The sequence below is a fragment of the Saccopteryx bilineata genome, chromosome 4 (genome assembly GCF_036850765.1).
Source record: "Saccopteryx bilineata isolate mSacBil1 chromosome 4, mSacBil1_pri_phased_curated, whole genome shotgun sequence".
Classification (NCBI taxonomy): domain Eukaryota; kingdom Metazoa; phylum Chordata; class Mammalia; order Chiroptera; family Emballonuridae; genus Saccopteryx; species Saccopteryx bilineata.
In genome coordinates, this window is record NC_089493.1 from 277,584,538 (window position 1) to 277,592,007 (window position 7,470).

General features: G+C 42.2%; 1 non-coding gene across 1 annotated transcript; it reads left to right on the forward strand.

Moving 5' to 3' along the window:
* Positions 1-6,460: 6,460 nt before the first annotated feature.
* On the forward strand, positions 6,461-6,623 carry LOC136336752 (U1 spliceosomal RNA). The gene has a single exon (XR_010731574.1). It is a non-coding gene; the product is annotated as a U1 spliceosomal RNA (small nuclear RNA).
* Positions 6,624-7,470: the final 847 nt, after the last annotated feature.

The window sequence follows — 7,470 nt, forward strand, 5'->3', positions numbered from 1 at the left end:
GAGGAAGGAGAGGGGGAGGGATGGAGAAGCAGATGGGCACTGCTCCTGTGTGCCCTGGCAGGGAATCGAACCCGGGACTCCCGCACGCCAGGCCGACGCTCTACCGCTGAGCCAACCGGCCAGGGCTAGAATCATTTCTTTAAGCCAATCGACTTGTGGATTGGCAAAAATCGTGCCTCCCACAAAATGGACCGTGGGGCACAGTGTTGGAAAACAACAACAACAAAACAGTGAACCAAATGTTTTCCTCTCCCTCCTTCTTGCTTCAAGCTGTTGTTTTGTTGCTGGATATTCAGCATGATAAGGCACAGGTAAAAACAACTTAGATATTAAAAATTATAACCAAAAAACATCACATATTTGAGTTGGATAGAAATTTATAGATTATCAACCTCAACTCCCTCCCAAAATCAGAAATCTCTTCCCACCATTCAGTTATTTCTCCCATTTGATATCCTCTGAGTATCTGCTCAGGCATTATGGCGGGCACTGTGGTAAAAGAAATGAACAACAGAGTTCTCGTCCCAAAGGAGCTCACCATGCAGATATAGAAAGAGGCAGGTAAACCACTAACTACTGTAATCTTAGAGGGCCAAGTTAAAGAGGGTGATCTGTGCAGGCTTCCTGAGGTAGGGATATCTGAGGTGGGTCTTGAAGGATGTGTAGGAGTTTTTGCTTATTCAGCTGAAGAGGTTCCCCCAACAGCTGCTGCTCAATCATTTCTCATGAGGAGAGCCTCTCTCTTTCTCCAGTAGTTATATATGTTGTTACAGTTGTTGAAAAACTTCTTGAGCCGAAATACGCCTTCCTCTAAACACCTCTCTCTTGACTCTAGTTCTTTGTTTTGGAAAGATTTCTTTTTACAGGGACCCATCAGACACTTGAAGACAGCCCTAATGGCCCGTATAACTTACTCTTATCAAAATAAACATCTTTTTAATTCACTCCTCATGTAACTTAATATACAATTCTTTTATCTTTCTAATCACCCTTTGCTGGTAAAAATTAAATTAAATATTTACTGAGTCCTTTTCAGGGGTTATAAGAACTTTTCATTTTTGTCTCCATCCTCACACAAATCCCTTGAGAGACTGTTTTCACCCAGTTTTACAAATGAGAAAATGAAGACTCAGAAAACTTACCTGCCCAAAGTAATACTCCAGAGCCTTCGCTTTTAGCAGTAATAATACTGCCTCCTGGATTCCCACTGACTTCATTAAGATGACTAGACAAAGACCAAAGATATGCTTTGTCACCTTTCAGCTGAAAAAATCATTATATCATAAGTAGGAGGCACTGGAGCCAATTAGGAAAAGAAGTGAACCCCCTATATCTATAATTGTATTTGGCTGGGCCAACCATGTTCTGAGTAGAAAGGACAATGTGTTGGAAGAAATGTGATATAACAGCTACATGGAATCCACTGTCTAAATTGTGAAGCATCAGCCACAGTTGTATTTGTGCCTGATAAACACAGCATGTTGTACGCCAACCCTCCCACCCCCAATCCACATAACCTAAGACTCCAAAACTGAGGGACTCAGTAGGGCCCATGCCTACATTCTTGTCTTCCATCTTCGTATGGTTTTATGTGTTTCTTCACCCTCTGCCCTTTATTCTAAGAAAATTAAAAAGACTTCTTATATATTTTCTAGGAAATCATACCATAGACCTTGGGCTATGTTCAGGGGACATTTGGCAGTATCTGGAGACATTTTTGGTTGTCACAACTTGGGTGGGTGCTATTGGCATCTAATGAGTACAGGCCACAGATGCTGCTATACATCTTACAGTGCACAGGACAGCCCCAGAGGGCAGAGGATGGTCCAGCTTCCATGTCAGTAGTGCTGAGGCTGGGAACCCCTCCGGGATCTACATTGGCTCGTTTGACCGTCATCTTCTATCCCCTTTTCCTCTTCTCCTATTTCTCTTCTTTCCTTCTTCCATTTTCTCTTCCATTTCCCATGATCTCTTCTCTCTCTATTCTCCCACCTATTCAACTTCATTCCCTTCTCAATGGCAGTAACATAAAACACACTTTTTCCTCTCTGAGCAGACTTCACATCTAAAAACCCAAATCGTAATAATGGTCACCAGAGGCAGGCAACATGGTAGCATTTAGGATACCAGGACTTGTTACAGTGGGGAACCCTATAAATATTTCTTCCTCTGAGTTTCAGGCCTGCTAGAGTTTGCAAACTATCAGATTACTAAATGACAACAATAACCTTGGCCTTGGCAAATAAGAATCCAGTCATCCCGAAAGCTTCAATGTTTCCCATCTCCACGGGTTATCCACTGCGCTGGTCAGGCGCAATATTAGATCCTTGAGGACTTTATTAGTCTTCTTGGGCTGCCGTCACAAACTGGTTGGCTTAAACAACAGGACTTTATTTTCGAGATACTAGAAGTCTGAGATCAAAGTGTCCGCTGGGTTATTTGTTTTGAGACCTCTCTCCCTGGCTTATAAATGGCTGTTTTCTCCCTGTGTCCTCACATCAGCTTTCTTCCATGCTTGTCTTTTTTATTTTAAAGAGAGTTCTCTAGCTTTATTGAGATATGCTTGACAAATAACACTTGCGTATATTTAAGGCATACAACATGCTGTTTTGATGTATGTGTACATGTAAAATGATTACCACAATCAAGCTAATTTACATATCCATCTCCTCTTATAAGGGTGCTGGTCATATTAGATTAAGGCCAAGTGGCTTCATTTAACCTTAATTACCTCTTGAATGGCCCTATCTCCAATATAGTCACATTCTGAGCTACTGGGCATTGGGAGTCCTAAAGATAGATGTAACAGTTCCTGATGAATAGAGCTTGACTGGTATACTTGATAATTCACCCCTGTCACCTCCTCGGTGGTCCATTCAGGAGGGTGCCCACTAATGAATCCAACCAAGAGAATAGCTCCCTCATAACAAGTACTTGAATGCATTTCTCTCTCTCTCTCTCTCTCTCTCTCTCTCTCTCTCTCTCTCTCTTTGCTGGAGATTCTGAGCACGAATAATTGGCTTCATTATTCTGGGTTAAGAGAATGCTCTTCCACAGAAAATTACCCACAGCAAATAAAAACAATTCCATATGGCAGCCCCATTTACTGAAAGACTAGTTAAACCTTGACCACACAGTGTGCTCTAGTGTTTCATCATTTTTATTGCCTTGGCTGTTTGCCAGCGTGTTGGTGTTTTGTGTCCTCAGTGACAAATTCAATCTAAAAAATTCCTTTCGGGGTTCCTTCTACCTCTAGATTTCTAGTTCTTTCTGTTTTGGCCTCAGAGCAGATTCTAACCCTCAAATATACTTCTTCTCTTGTAAATCATTCAACGCGTAATATTTATTAAACACCTACAGTGCCATGTGCCAAGCACTCTATAGAACTCCAGAAGTGCTAGACTTATAGGTGAGGCTTTGGACTCATTATGTACTGGGTGTGTGCCTTCAATGCTTTATCTGTCTGTGAGCCTCCGTTGCTCTAGACTCGTAATACCCTGTTCGCACCTCCTTATCGTTAGGAGAACAAAACTATGGTCTTTCTCCGGTCTGCTTTTTACCCCACTTTTTCTGCATCTCTACTTCTCTTCTCTCAAGGTCCCCCTCACTCTCTAGCCACACTGCATTGCATGCCCTGACTTGTCCTGTGTCTGCCTTTTCTGTGTATTTATTTGTCCTCTACCCGGTACCTACAAAGCAACTTCTCACTTCTCAAGATACAACTCAAGTCCCCTCTTCTGTACAAGGCTCTGTCTCCTCTTCTTCAGTTCTTCTACTTCCCCAGTAGAATTATTCCTCCCCTACAATTCTTTTCAGCTTCCCTTTTTCTGTTTGTTTGAACCGTGATGACATCTTAATGCATTTTGTATTACAGTAACCTGTTTACACTTCTATCTCTACCAGAGGGTAAAGAGTGAGTCAGAAAGTCAAATCTTGGCTCAACTACTTATCGAGCTGTATAACCATGATAGGCTCCTTAACTTCTCTGTCCTCTTTTGTAAAAGGTACGATAATAATAGCACTTGCCTCCGAGCAAATATTTAATGTCTTTCCCTTTGCGATGTGACTCTGGCTGATGAGTTTATACAGGAGAGCCATGTGACCTTTCTAGGTTTGAACACTGAATTGTGAAGTGAGACACTCCAGATCCCACTTCCCTCTGCAGCACTAGCCAGCAAAGTTCCAGATACCAACCAGAATTGCTCCACGTAGCTCAGCTCCTGCTCTGCTACTGGGTCCCAGAAAAACAGAGTCTCCCACTGACTGTAATAGACACGTAGCATGAGCAAGAAATAGACCCTTGTGTATAAGCCTCTGAGATTTGGGGGTTACCTGTTACTTCAGCAGGCCATCCTGACCGAGGCAGAGGGTTACTGTGAGAAATAAATATGGTAATGTAAGTAGAATGCTTGATGATACTTGGCAGAAAGGAAGGGCTCAATCATTAACACCATTCATAAGACACACGGTGAAGTAGAGATGATGTCAATTCTGAGTTATCTATGTACAGCTAGACATGGTGGACGAAGAAGGAGCCACATGCTGAACGTGACAAGCTCAGGGAAAGCCTGCATGGTGGCCTTGCAGTCTCAGAGACCTAAAAGTAACCATGCAGGATGGTCTGAAATTAAAACTTTCTAACTAAAGCCTGACCAGGCGGTGGTGCTGTGCATACAGCATTGGCCTGGGATGCTGAGGACCCAGCTTTAAAGCCCTGAGGTTGCCGGCTTAAGCATCGGCTCATCCGGCTTGAGCATGGGGTTGCCAACTTGAGTGTGGGGTCATAGGTATGACCCCATTATCGCTGGCTTGAACCCAAAGGTCGCAGGCTTGAAGCTCAAGGTCACTGACTTGAGCAAGGGGTCACTAGCTCTGCTGAAGCCCCACCCCGCCCTGCCCCAGGTTAAGGCACATATGAGAAAGCAATCAATGAATTGCTAAAGTGTGGAAACTATGAGTTGATCCTTCTCATCTTTCTTCCTTTCTGTCTGTCACTCCCTCCCTCTCTCTCTCTCTCTCACTCAAAAACAGCAACACACAACTTTCTAACTAGAAGCAGTTCATGGTGATTAGTCATATCCTAGGGAGGTATTTTTCTCTAACAAAGGTCAATGCTTACCTTAATGGAGTCTTTTGCATCTACAATAACATACCTTTGAAATGTAAGTGTAATCTTTTTCTTCCTTCCTCAGGGCAGGCATCCCATCAAAGCAGGAACCAACAAACCCTTTCATTGTTATTGTTATCATGTTAATTGTTAACTGTTAACTATCTTATTCCTGCCTATGTAATAGAAGTCTCAGTATATACATTTTTACTTTTTACCCAATCCCAGAGATTTCCCTGCTTTGCTTTCTCCCGCCTCCCTAATCTATCACTCATTTCATGTAACTCCCTTACATCTTCCCCTTTGTTACAATGTATAAAATAAGTGGTGAAACCGCCATTTTCCGGAGCATTTTCTCAATCCATTGAGACTTTGCTTCCTGGCAATTGTCGACAGTTTGGCTCAAATAAACTCATAAAAATTCTTACAGGTTTGGAAGTTTTTTACATTGACAACATTCAGTTTCACAGTTATATCTTGATGTGGTCTAGAAGATCCCACAAGTAAGAAGCTTTGTTAAATTAGCTCTGTGGTACTTACTTCTTCCTAAAATATTGTTCTGTCTGAAATTAAGCCCTTGAGCCTGCCTTGAATTTATTTACTAGAATGTCAATAGAAGTACTTTATTAAGTGGTCTTGATCTTAAGAGAATGTCAAGATTCTATGATGCACTGTATGAGAGGGTTTATTTCCTTCCATCACTTTGGGGGCAGAGAGAATGTTCATAGCCAGTGTGTCGCCAGGGACAGACACTTAGATGCAGTCTCCTTGTGGGGGGTGGCTACAGAAAATGGTTTTGAAGTCAGAGAGATCTGTGTTCAAAATCTGACTCTCCCACTCTCTGGCTGTGTTACCTCTGGGGAGTTGATTAACCTCTTGACACTACAGTTTACCTTGCATAAAACGGAAGAAGGAATAGTGTCCCACTCACAGAATTGTTGTGAGAATTAAATGAGATAACACATACAAAACACTTGGCAAAGTGTCTGGCTTGAATAAGCTCCCAATAAATGGTAACTATTATTATTATAGCAAGTTGCAGCTCAAACTACATTTTCTGCCAAATATTCTACAGAACCCATTGAACTGTGAAGTTCCTATTATAGCAGGAAGGAAAAAAGGAAAGAAAGCAGGGATCTCTGATGTTGTCTAGGGAAAGGGGAGATAACTCTTCTGTTGCCTGTTTCCTGCTGTTAGTGTCCCCTTACAGAATGACTGCAGCAAGGGAAACACAAGTCACTTGACCTTGAACAGTGCCTAACAACTCCATCTATAGCTATAGGTTCAGCAAAACAACAACTCTAATTTCATAGTTTCTTCCTGGTCTTTGGGTTGCTTAAGAATTCTTCCCAGATACTTACCTGGCAGGGAGATACCATGATCATGAAGGTGGTTTCCCCAGGGCGAGGCTTATCCATTGCACTCCGGATGTGCTGACCCCTGAGATTTCCCCAAATGTGGGAAACTCGACTGCATAATTTGTGGTAGTGGGGGACTGTGTTCGCGCTCTCCCCTAAATAGAAAGAAAAAAAAGGGGGGGGGGAGAATTTTTCCCAGGGAGAAAACAAAGAAATAAACAACAACTCTCAGATTGGTTTGTCTAAAATAATGTTAATGTAGAATAAAAATCAGGACAATAGAAAGCTAAAATTATTTTTCATGTTCATTTAAATGAGTGGTATTCATTGCAAGAAGTGTTAATATACATGTTATGAAATCTTTACCTTCCTCTGATGACCTGAGACGAGAGTTTCCTGCCCTGGCTGGTTAGTGTAAGGTATTTTTCCCCACCAAGAAAGAAGGAAAGGGCCAGAGCCACGAAGTGTGGAATTATAAAAGGCTTTATTGAGTACAGAGCAGGCATTCCCCCGAGGAGGTTCCCTAGCCCCGAGGACAGAGGCTAGATAGAGGCTAGGCAAATCGCAAGGAGTGACCTGAGTGGGAGATATTTAAAGGGTCCCTAGGGTGCTAGAGCTAATATGATGTGGTGAAATCTCACTAGGTGATGGAGGTATCGCTTTTTTCCAAAGGATTCCTGGGAAGTTTCTTTTTTTTTTTTTTTTTTTTTATACTTTTATTTTTTTAATGGGGTGACATCAATAAATCAGGATACATATATTCAAAGATAACAAGTCCAGGTTATCTTGTCGTTCAATTATGTTGCATACCCACCACCCAAAGTCAGATTGTCCTCTGTCACCTTCTATCTTGTTTTCTTTGTGCCCCTCCCCACCCCCTATCCCTCTCCCATTCCCCCCTCCCCCCCCGTAACCACCACACTCTTATCAATGTCTCTTAGTTTCACTATTATGTCCCACCTACGTATGGAATAATACAGTTCCTGTTTTTTTCTGATTTACTTA